This window comes from Panthera leo, chromosome A3 (assembly GCF_018350215.1).
Source record: "Panthera leo isolate Ple1 chromosome A3, P.leo_Ple1_pat1.1, whole genome shotgun sequence".
NCBI classification, from domain to species: Eukaryota; Metazoa; Chordata; class Mammalia; order Carnivora; family Felidae; genus Panthera; species Panthera leo.
The window spans coordinates 8,710,996-8,723,536 of record NC_056681.1 but is presented as its reverse complement, the minus strand read 5'-3'; the positions used below and the strand labels follow the sequence as shown (position 1 = coordinate 8,723,536).

Sequence of the window (12,541 nt, the reverse complement as noted above, 5' to 3'; positions counted from 1 at the left end):
AACTGAAACCAGGAGTCGGGCGCTTAACCGGCTGGGCCACCCAGGCGCCCATCAGATTGTGTGTTTTGGTGCCTTCCACCCCACGGAAGTCAGCTTTTAGAGTAGACACAACATAGAAATAGGGTACTGGCTAGTGGTTGATGCAGTGACGACAGGGGGGAGACGGAACGGGAGAGAAGTCAGGAAAAGAATGGGAGCACGTGTCATCAGATCACCAACCCAGGGGCAGATCAGTAGGATGCAGTCCCGCACCAGGATCCAGTACGGGCGTTTCTAAGTACGCTCAGCGGGCGCATCTTGTTTTAAAGGGAGGCATGTTAACCTCCAAGCAGAACCTAACCAGAGGCAACACTCCAGGCTTCCCCACAACACACGGGGAATGGCGGGCTGGCGTCCCCAGTGCAGTCCACGTACGGTCGTGGGCTGCCCCGTCTTGCTGCCCATTGGTGGGTCTTTACAGCTTATTTTTACTACTGCTGTAAGACAAAAGGAAACAAAGAAAACCAAGGCTCTTAGCCCCAACGAAGTACGTTGAAAGCCAAACGTGAAGTCGCTTGGGAACCAGCCAGTTTTGCATTAGCCACTTTTTCTCCAGTTAGTGCCAAGAAACAGTGTTCAGCAGCACTCATTCCACCAAGGTGGCCTCGCTCTCTTTCGTTTTTTACTTGTTTATGCAAAGACTGTAGCCCGCGAAGACAGACCCCACAGCTCACGGCTGTATCACCAGCCTCCAAAACAGCATCTGACAGGTAGCGGGTCTTCGGGGCTCTCCGCTGAAAGGGAGTGTGGGCTGGTTCTGTTCCAGGTCGTGGCCATATACGGTGGTGAGCAAGAGAAATGTTTTCCCTGCCCTCCTGGGGCTTACATCCCAGGGAGAGGCTGACATTCATCAACGAGCAATGAGGGAACAAGTCCATTTTTATTGATTGCACCAAACGCCACGAAGGCAACAGGGTGTGTCCCCTTGCCAGACTAATGGATCTGACTGCCAGACTACCTGGATCTGAATTTTGGTTCCCGACCCAGGGCCGGGGCACAGGCGAGGCAAGCGTGGGCAGCGTTGAGATTCTTAGGTCGCCATCTCTACAAAGCGGGGTGAAGACAGCATCACCCTTTTAGGCCTTTGTGCGGATTAAATGTCAGGGAATTTGCACATCTGCTGACACACAGGAGGAGCTCAGTAAATGGCAGTAATGATTATTGTATTATTTCCATCAGTGTTATTAAGCCTATGGAAACCCGTCACGCTTGAAGAAATACTTCAGCAATAACGTCAAAAGAGTCCAGAAAACTAAAGGGGCTAGGTGCCGCATTTTGTCGAACCGAAAACATCACGTTGTAAGACGCTCTGTTATCGTATGAACTCTTGAGGAAGAAAGAGTTGCTTCCGCTTCCCATCGCAAGACGCCATCGATCGCAAAACGCACACACCAATTTCGGTTATGTTAAAATGTAACAATTATCGTGAACCTTAGAATTGATCAACTGTGGTACCGTCACCCCAACTCCATGGCCATGAAGCAGAAAGGCGTGTCTTAAGTATTATCTATTTCCAAAAGATTGGGTGTTTCAATAAGTATTTGTTTTGGAAAGTGTGGCTGGTTCATATCATCGAAATTCTAGGATCCCTGGGCATCTAGACTGGTACCATTTAATAATAACTACCGAACAAAAGATGACTAAATGAAATAATTCGTTAAAGCTACAATTATAAAGAGTCTCCGCTCATAAACAGCAGTAGAAATTCTATAAAATGGGGGCACATGGCTGGCTCAGCGGGAAGAGCATGTGACTCCTGATCTCGGCATCGTGCGTTTGAGCCCCACATGAGGTGTAGAGATTACTTAATTAAAAAAAAAAAAGGAAAGAAAGAAAACTTTAACAAATTCCATAAAACAGCAACAAATGCTCTAAGAAAGTAGATGGAAGTCTGTCATCATACAAACACGAGGGGGACTTGCACAGGCATTTTATTAATTAAATTAGCAATGCCACGGTTAACCGGCACAGGCATTTTATTAATTAAATTAGCAATGCCACGGTTAACCGGCGTGTCATTGTTATTTTTTTAACTCCACATCATTTTGTTACAATGATTCTATGTTAAAATCCACCTAAATCCTGAGCACCTGTCCTGTCTCTATTCTGGATATGTAAGTTGGCAGTTACCATTTTTCGGAGGTGGATGTTACTGAACGTTGAATAAATAAATGAAAGAATTCTGTGCATATGGGAGACTGGACCTAATTTTCAGACCAAACACGATACAGTCCACCGATGTAATCAGTCCAAGTTTCGACTTGAGGAAAATAGTTGGACTACTCCCACAGAGAGAATATTCATAGTCAGAAGCATCCTTTCAAAGAGATTGGGCTCATTGTACTCGATTGAGGTTTTTGACATTCAATTTAAAAGAAAAACTGCCCATTTTTGAAACCAGCATTTCTAGACATTTTATGAAAAAGGAGACTCGACCGTTTCTGTAACTAATAAACTATTTCCCCCCGTCGATTTTTTTTACAGTCACTTTGCATAGTGACATGAGCTAGCCGTTCCCAAGATTCATGAGTTTTTTCTGTGTATTTTGGGGGAAGAATTTCACCTGAACTGCCTTGGAATATCATCACCAGCCCCACTGTTGTTTTGTTTCGTTAAACCTATGCCTTTGCGTTTATAACATTTTGTAAATATTATTACTGTACCTTTCTGGTTATGTTCTTTTGAAGAAAGCAGGGGGGAAAATTCTACCTCCTATGATGAATTAAGAGTACACAGGCTTCTCTTTCCCTTTTGTAAAAAAAGAACGTATTTTGGCAGTTGAAAACAGGTGCTCGTTGGGTTCATTCACGATATGAGACAGATCAGTGTGCATTTGAAACTCCTCTTTCTTCAGAGCAGAAAATTGTGAGGGTTGAGCAAAACAGAAAACAGAGCCCTTTTCTAAATTTAGCAGTGTCATATGACCCCACTCGTCTTTGTACTCAGAGCATTAAGGTATTAGCCACGTTGCTTCATGGATGTAGCATATAATTACTCTAGGAAAAGGGGAGCATGACCAACCAGCATAGATACAAGTGTTGGGCTTCTGTCTGTCCTTTTTGATCTAAGGAAATGGACCTCAGAGTGCCACTGGAGCATCCCCCATGACAGCTTGTCATTTGGGTAAACTTTCCCACTGCATGCAGAAAACAGTTCCTCCATTTTTATACCTCTTTTCAGAGCAGCCGATGTTTAAACACTTTTCACGCAGATTTTCTTTTTTTTTCTTTTTTTTCCTGTTTGCTCCTTGAACTGTGAGTTCTGCAATGGAGGCAAATTCACTTCTGTTGTCAGGATCGCTTCAGACCAACATGATATAGTTCTCAATAGATCCCCTGTCATGGATCTCTGACTGTGGTGTTTTGTTTGTTTTATTTTGAAAGGACTCTTTATAGGGTAATTTGGACATGGATCCTTAAAGCTTTTAGGGTTTCATTTTTTTTTTTTTTTTTAAGAGCATTTCAGGTTTACTGCACTTCGGGAACTTGCAATTTAAGATTAAGCTGGGAATGAGAATCTCAAGAGCTATCGCTGCCTTTAGATGTGTTTATCTGCAAACTAAAATTCTTAAAATGCCATTTCTGTTTTGCAGAAGGTAGATCTTTCCAGCCAAGCAAGGGTTTGCAAAGCCATGGTTAGGAACTAAGACTTGCTTTAGTAGCAGTGGGGGATGGGGGAACCGACACATATTAAAATTGAGAAAAGGCCTACCCAAGCTCAGGGAAACAGCCGTGGCTCTCACACGGTATCAGTGTTTATGGGGGAATTTTTTTTGCTCTCTGGGCCCACGGAAGGGAAGGAGTAGGAGGAAGTAACTAGGATTGTCCCATACTTGAAGGAAGCAGAGGGCCTCAGCTGGTTGCTAAAAATTCAATTAAAAAAAAAAAAAATGTAGCTCAGGCGTGTAGGAAGCTGTGAGAATTTGGTTTTAGGATTCCGGTGTTTCTACTTGGAAACTTATCACCCTGTTTCCTCAATCTGCCTTTAAATATGTTTGATGATGATGCCCACTGATTAGTTTTGGATGTCTTTTATGAAATCCATTTTTTTCTTAGACCTTGTGTACACAGTGACTTTTTTAAACATTTAGAATGCATTGAGATATTATCCTAGAGTTTAAATTATTTTTTGAAATTATTCTTCACAAATAAAAGGCTCCAGATTTCTCTAAATACCCTTCCTTCTTTTCTTTCTTCCTTCCTTTCTTTCTTTTCTCTTTCTTTCTTTCTTTCTCTCTCTCTCTTTCTTTCTTTCTTTCTTTCTTTCTTTCTTTCTTCTATTTTTTTTTTTAGTAACCTCGAGGCCCCACGCCACCCCAAGATCAAGAGTCATATGCTCTCCCGGCTGAGCCAGCCAGGCACCCCTAAATACCCCTCTTTTTCCAAACAATCCTCCTGAAGTTAGATTAAAAGTTGAGTTGGTCTCTATGACCTTTGCTTGTCTTTAAAAAAAAAAAAAAGTAAAATTAAACAAACTGCTGTTTTGGAATGTCCCTTGCCAAACGATAAATCATAACTTTATCAACTTCCCCAGAGGCCTTCAGAACGAAAGAAAGAAAAGGAAAAAGTTCAGCTAAGTTCAGTTGCTCTGTAAATTCATCCTAAAAGGTACCATTCCTTGCTACGTATTTGCTCACAAGGCGGCATTTGAACGACCGCAAAACACACTTTCCTTTTTTGAACCGGGGTGAGGATCCTTGATGCAGGGGAAGTTTGGGCGGAGGACAGGCTCAGCCCAGGGATGGCTCAGCCTCAGATTTAACTTCCTCAGGTGCAGAACTGAAGCCTGGTACGGGGGAGAGTGATCCAGAGCTCAGAGTTTCCGAGTTAAGGAAACACTAGATTCATTTCCAACGGTGGTCTTTCCAAACTACTCCTGCTTCTAAATATGGAAGCTTCCTTTGTGTTTCAGTGGCTCTGCATGTACCATTTTCCAGTCTGTGGCACGGTGCGCTCTCTCTCTCTCTCTCTCTCTCTCTCTCTTCCCGTCTCTTAATAATCCAGAGTACTTGAGAACGCATTAATACTTGAGAGGGTTTGGCACTTTACTTTACAAAATGTCTAGCATGTCAAGAAAGGGAAAGAGTTCCTCCAATCACATTATCTATGTGCATTTTCTGCCTCTTTTTAAAAATCTCTCCAAATCCTACTCCTAACTACATTTCTGATTAATCTCTCGGCTCACAAGTGAACTCAGGAACCACACTCCACTGACAGTGAACTATCTTTAGGAGATGAATTCATACAATTCACTGTCCTGCTACTTGGACTGATCCATCCGGCAGCATTTTCTTGTCTAAGAAGGTCTAGATATTTCAATCTTTGCAGTACAAGGATGAGGTGTGTTTTTAGGAGACTCACTCTTTTCCCTTACTTCTCTAATCATTTTCGTACTATCTCAAAAATGGAGAATTAAAAATCTGCAGAAACATCCGGCTTCCCTTTTTTTCTTCTATAGTCAGTAGGTCAAAAAATGTAGTAATAGGAAGTGGACGCATGAGAAATAGGTTTTAAAAATTGTCATATGCAAATCATTTAAGCTTTGTTTCTATAGAACTTTAAATTGAAGTATCATATTTTCATGTGTATATACATATATATACATATATGTATATATATATGTATGTACATATAAATATATATGTATATTTATACATGTATATACGCATATAAATACTCAGGCTCAGTGACATTCTTGAGAAAGTCGACCTGAAGTCAAAGTACTAAAACCACAGCCCTTGAGAATTGGAAATCATACAATTTTGTTTATCCCAGCTCTGTCATTATACGAAGGGAAATTTAGGCTGAGGAAAGCTCTTTCGCTTGCCTCAGGGTCCTTGGGTTCTGGTCCTGACTTCGCCATGTAATTTTACACTGATCCTCTAGGACCTTTAGTTTCCTCATCTGTAAAGTGGGTCCACCGGGAGGTGAGATTTTAAGATCTATAACGTGTACGATTTTGCAGGCATAGGATGTGGATCACGCAAAGGTGGATGTCCCGGACGCCAGGTGACCCCTCAGTCCATCTTTTCTCCAGTGGGTCTGTTTATTTTGGCCCTGGACAGGCATTAGCCACCCTTAAGTAAAAGGTTGAGTTCTGGCAGCTGGGGTTTTCCTGCCTATGTGGGTTTCTATGTTTCCACCAGCCTTTGACTCAGAAAAACCCAATTCAAGTGGATGCCTTTGGTACAAGTGGCAACAGATACCAGCATATCCAGAACCGTCAGGATCTCATTTCCTGCTTCCCCCAGCCTCCCTGTCTCTGCCTCGGCTTTTAGCTTTGCCAGAAGGAGTCCGTTGTCCTTTTGGGAATTCCCTCAACCACCCGTCATTTCGGGCTGAACATAAATGATTTATCCAGCAAGAGTTAATAAAATTGACTGTGGTCTCTGAAGAAGGGATAGTTTGTCAAATCTATATCTTCAAACTAATTGAATATATTTTTCATGAATTGTGATTAATGTAAGGTAATTTCAGAGGATGGCTTTTACTAATTAATGAATCCATCACACTGACTCATCTTGGCAGGCTAAACTTTAAAAGTTCACGGCTGCCTTGTTCAAAACCAGGATCCCATACGTACCTAGTTTAGTGGTTTAATGTAATTCTTAAGAAAGCAAGCAGATTGAGCAATACTTTAATTCAGAAACAAGTTGCTCAATGTGTGTTCTCTGAAAATAACAAGCCTGAGAAGGGGAAACTATAAAACACGGGCGGTAAGCTAATGTATTCCTGCTTCTTGATTGATTTCACATTTACAACAAGGCTCACATTATTAGAAAGGATTTGGAAAGGTCAGCCAGAAGCATCTTACCACCCATAGAAGGATTTCTGAAGTAGCACCAAATTCACTCAAAGCAACAAAATAAAGAGAAAACTTATCTGAGTTAGGACTCTCAGGCTTTACAGAACTTAGGAAATAAATGCAGGTGGGTTGTTTTTTCTCCCTGCTCACAGAAAAGTTTGTTTTAAAAAGGCAAGGGAGTTATGGTTTCAAGAAAGGAAAATGGTTCGTGTTGTTCTTATCACATCAAAAGGGACATACACGCCCTTTAACAGAAAGCAATTAGGGGCCTTTCAAAGAATGAGTCTCCCTGTAGCAAATGGCAGTTGGTGTGGAAACAGGTAACACACACACCTAGAACCAGGCAGGAGCAAAATGGAAAAGAAACAGAAGAGAAGGAAGAGAAGAGAAGAATTAAGAAAGAGAAAGAGAGAAAAAAAGAGAGAAAGAAAGAAAGAAAGAGAGAAAGAAAGAAAGGCCTGGATTCCAGCTTGGGGGTGGTTTACAACCACACAGAACGCTCGGAGAACTAGAATTCTGCCCTTCTAGAATATTCGCTCAAGTGAATCTCAGTGATTCTGGGCCCAGGACCCCACAGACTTCTGCCTGGTGTCTCTGGATGGGGATAGGAGGGCAGTGGTGAGAGTGCAAACGGCTTCCTGAGGTGGGCGAGTGGAGAGGGATGGGGGGTGGGGCGGGTGGGATGAGTTTGGAAGGATCCAGAGCCTCCAGAACCTTTCTCCACACCTACCCTGAATAGCTGCAGCGAGGAGAATTCTTCTCCTTTGGGATGCAAATGTGGCATTCACAGCCAATCAGGTCTTCTGAGTGGATTAACCAGTAGTCAGTCCAGTTTTGGTTGGGGGAGGAGGGGAGGGAGAAAAGAAAGAAAAAGGAAAAGAATTTTCTTCTAATGGAGCGGACGGAAGATGGAGTAATCATCACCATAATGGACGGGTGACTTATAGGGACCTTTCCCAAGTGCCAGTTCTGGGCTGAGTAAGGGCTTTCTATTCTTATTCCCTAAACTTCCGGTTAGGTAAACCTCCCCTCGCTGACACTCCCTGAGTTTCCTAAAATCCCGTAGTCATCTTTCCTGAGGGCATTTGATGTTTTTCCTACCTTAAACACCCACTCTTCCTAAGCGCCATCTATGTGAAACAGGTACAGAACCCTGGGGGTGAAATTATGAGGTTCCCAGCTAAAATATGATAAGGGGGAAAAACATCGTTGGATTCTCGTATGGTATGATGTCTGGCACAGAACAAGCCCTCGATAAAACCTGACCATTGTGTTTCCATTCCCTTTCAGGTTATCTGTTCAGAAACTGCCAGGAAAGCTAACGTACCGACTTTCTTCAGTCTGGAACCGGATTAAATAGTAAGAGTCTCAAAATGTGTTAAAAACCAGTGATTCTTGAGAAAACTTATCTCACCCATATCGTGACTTACCTACCACAGAAACTTCTAAAAGCTTGGTATTATTTTTATATATGAAATTCTAGACTCTTGGTCCCATCTTGTCTCCTAATGTCCAAGTTCATGAGAAAAGTAAGTGCTTCCCCTGCCCCCCGCCCCCCAATTTCCTACAGTGAGCATTTAACAGGTACCTGCATCCAACAGGCAGGTAAGGAAAAGTAACAGCTTCCAGATGTAAACAGGACACCTTACTGGGCTAATTTGGTCATTCATTCCCCCCCCCCCCCCCCCCTTAGACAAAGGTAGGTTATCAAGCCAAGTGGAACATAGGAATATCTACAAATGTAAAAAGTCTGCTCTTGGCGTGTAATTACATTTGTTTTTCTATTCTTGATGTTGTTGTGAGTACTTTCTCGTCTTTCTTACCCATTCCAGCCAAATATGTGTCATAATTTTATTGGACTTTTTAGAACCAGGAATTGATACTGGGTTTTGGTTTTTTGTTTTTTTTTTTTTTTTTTTTGGTTGTTTCTTATTTATGTCAAAATTTTCTGCTTTTAAGTGTGCTCATTCCTTCTTCCATTTATATTGATAGATAATATCTACATTTATATCGCCTTAAGGTATATTGAGAATCGCACTGGGTATGGAGGGGAAACCAGGAAGCCAGAACTTAGGAAAGGAAAATACACTTAGCAGATGATTTCAGCCCTCACAGAGGGGTGGGGTGGGAAGGGGGGTGGTTGGCTTTGAGATTTTACTTTTTTTTTTTTTTTTTTTTTTTACCAGAAGGAAGTATTTAGGTATGGCTTGAATAATTAAAAATACAAAGAAAACACGCCAAGATTCCTGAACCATCTGCTGTGGGGTGGGCTCACCTGTTGGGTCCGGAGAGCAGGAGGCGGGGAGAGGGCTGGACTGCAGCGCGCAGGGCGAGGGCGGGGGCGGAGGGCGTGGGCTGGGTGGCGGTGGGGGGTGGGGTGGGGACTCTGGGGACTCAGCTGCTCGCTCGGTTGGCCTGATTCTCAGCCGTTTTCTGTCTCCCCCACCCACGAATTTCCCCCAAGTGTGCAAAGACCTGCACCTCACAACACGCTGCAGGGGCCACGGTGACTGTGTAAAAGTTGGGGCGCACAGCCTGGCTGGAGGGAGGGGGAGGAGGGAGGGAGGGAGACAGAGAGAGAGAGGGAGGGAGGGATCACGTGATTTTCTGGAACGCAGATTAGCTTCTTTATTTTGATTCTCTAGCAAACTCACTATCTCCAAAATGCGTTGAGTGCATGGAAAGAGTAAAGTCACGTTCCACTGGAAAGGGTCACTTCTTAAGTTCACACGAACTGACTCTTTGATCCTCCCTCATTGCTCTGAAGATTTACTTTTCTTTCAAATCAAATAATTTGTTTCTCATTCTGAAAAAAGCTTTCTAGATGTGATTTCCCCTTTGAAAGAACGACTTTGAAGTCTTCCTCCAGCACATCCTTTCTTAAAGGGACTTGGAAAGGGGGGACAAACGGGGGGGGGGGGGGGGAAGACCGTTTTGAAAAGTCACTTTCCAAATACCCTGTCTTTCCATGAAAGACTCTTGAACTGAAACCGGCCAGCTGCCTGGAGATCACTTCAAGTGCACCTCCTGGGGCTGGACCACCCCACGCTCCCAAGGGGAGCACCCAGACTTCTCCCTGTGGACCCAGGAGCCTGGTGAAGGTAAAGGTGGGCAGAGTAGAAAGGAAACTGTGTTTTCATTTTTGAGCAAAGCCACTTCCGTGGGAGGGCTCTTGGCTCTGAATTAGCAAGGAGGATTGCCAAACGCATTTAGTTCTTGTCTCCTAGGACTTCGGGGCAGGGACAGCTGAAATCCCCGGCTGGTGGGTTCCTGGGATGGTTGGGTTTCAGGCTTCGGGTTTGTGGAGTGTTTATTACCTTCATCCCGGTACGTGGACCGTGCCAGGTTGCAGCACCTGCCCCACGGTGGCCAAAAACCCCGGCAACACATTCAAGCCTCTCAGTGCAGAATAAGATGTGTGCACACGAAGTGACCTTTAATTGTGCCTTAGAAACTCATGTCAGACCAACATGTGGTTTCACTTATTCAGCAGAGGTTATTACATTTCAAGCTGGTTTGTGTTAGTTTTCAGCATTTAAATAAAGCATTTTCTCTGTCGTATATTTGATGTGGCTCAAAGAAGCTTGCTTCTTTTTTTTTTCCTGCCCCTCATAGACTGTATTGTTTGATTAGTTCTTTTTTTTTTTTAATTTTTTTTAACGTTTATTTATTTTTGAGACAGAGAGAGACAGAGCATGAACAGGTGAGGAGCAGAGAGAGAGGGAGACACAGAATCCGAAGCAGGCTCCAGGCTCCGAGCTGTCAGCACAGAGCCCGACGCGGGGCTCGAACCCACGGACCGTGAGATCATGACCTGAGCCGAAGTCGGACGCTAACCGACCAAGCCACCCAGGCGCCCCTGATTAGTTCTTTTTGTTAAATGAGATCAAAGATGGTTTTTCTTTAGGGGAGATCTTTTCTTAAATCAACAGAATGGATTCCATGGTAAAGAGGAATTTGTTTAAAAGATTTTGAAAAGGGACAAGATTTCAATGGGAGTGAAAAAGAGATGGTTTGAGGGGCACCTGCGTGGCTCAGTCAGTTGAGCATCGGACTTCAGTTTGGGTCATGGCCTCGAGGTTCATAGATTCGAGCCCCCTGTTGGGCTCTGTGCTGACAGTGCAGAGCCTGCTTGGGATTCCCTCCCTCTCTCTCTCTCTCTCTCAAAATAAATAGGAATCAAAAAAGCATTAAACAAATAAAGCCCCTTCCTATAAAAAAAAAAAAAAAGAGATGGCTTTATTTTTGCATTATACTTATCTGTCAAAGAGTTCGACGAAAGTAAATACTGTGGCATGCTGAACTTTGGATTCACTATAGAAAGGCTTTTGCAGTCTTAGCTTCCCCTATTGTGGCAATATCCATTCACATTTTGTGATCTGTGGCCATCAGAGAGCTATCCGTCTCTACTGCTGGCTTTCCTATGGAGCAGGTGCTGGCCCCCTGGCCTTTGCTCATGCTGTTTTTAGCCACCTGGAATGTCCTTTCCATGCCTCTTTACTGGACACTCCCTCCTATACTTCAAGAGGAAACTCAGCAGTTTCCAGAAAACGTCGGTGTTACAGTTAGCTCTAGGAAGGGCCAACCAAGTTATATTGAAACTATTTACTTGTGGACCTGCCTCTCCCTAGGGGCAGGAAATGTGTTCTTCACCAATGTTCCTCTCACCTCCCTGTGCTTGTCAGAGCTCAGCACGCGTCTGTCAATCTGAACTGAACAAAGACAGACATTGTGGTCAGCATCTGCTTCGCTATTAAAAAAAAAAAAAAAAAAAAAGACAAGGGGCGCCTGGGTGGCTCAATCGGTTAAGGGTTAAGTAGCCGACTTCGGCTCGGGTCATGATCTCATGGTTTTTGGGTTCGACACCCGCATTAGGGTCTGTGCCGACAGCTCAGAGCCTGGAGCCTGCTTCGGATTCTGTGTGTGTGTCTGTCTCTCTCTGCCCCCTCCCCCGCTCACGCTGTCTCTCTCAAAAATAAATAAACATTAAAAAAATAATAAAGGATCAAACAGTGAAATTCATACTTAAGACATAAATTGTTACAAAAAAAAAGATGATTAGGATTATATCGGGAGTATTTGGCAGTCACACAGTAAATATCATGTGTCATGGGGGGCCTGGGTGGCTCAGTCGGTTAAGCGTCCGACTTCAGCTCAGGTCATGATCTCACCGTTTGTGGGTTCGAGCCCCGCGTCGGGCTCTGTGCTGACAGCCCGGAGCCTGCAGCCTGCTTCGGATTCTGCGCCTCCCTCTTTCTCTGCCCCTCCCCTGCTCATGCTATCTCTCTCTCTCTCTCTCTCTCTCTCTCTCTCTCTCTCTGTCTCTCAAAAGTAAATAAACGTTTTAAAAATTAGAAAAAAAATGGCATGTGTCCGGCATCACGGTGGTATACACGGATACTCCTAGACGGCGCTTACTATAATTGCCGATGATACGTATTTTTCTTATTTACTGTGTTAACCCGTTGCCTCAGCTTAAACATGTCTGCTCCACGAGGGCAGAGTTTTTGTCTTGTTTTCTTCACTGCTATATCCCCAGCAGTGGGAACGACACCCATTTGTCGGCCGTTGCTCCAAAATTATTTGTTGGCTGAACAATCTAGACACCCATTTGCCCACTTCCTGTCATGATGACGGGGGAAAACTGAGATAGCCATCCAAATAATTCAAACCAAAGATTACTAATTACTAAATAAGT

The 12,541-nt window shown here is 43.6% G+C and overlaps 1 long non-coding RNA gene across 1 annotated transcript in view; it reads left to right on the top strand.

Moving 5' to 3' along the window:
- The window catches only part of LOC122215390, a 79,627-nt gene that overhangs the window by 12,113 nt on the left and 54,973 nt on the right, over positions 1-12,541 (top strand). Inside the window, exon 2 of the long non-coding RNA XR_006200343.1 lies at positions 8,134-8,202. This is a non-coding gene — a long non-coding RNA (uncharacterized LOC122215390). The remainder of the gene's footprint in view (positions 1-8,133; positions 8,203-12,541) is intronic.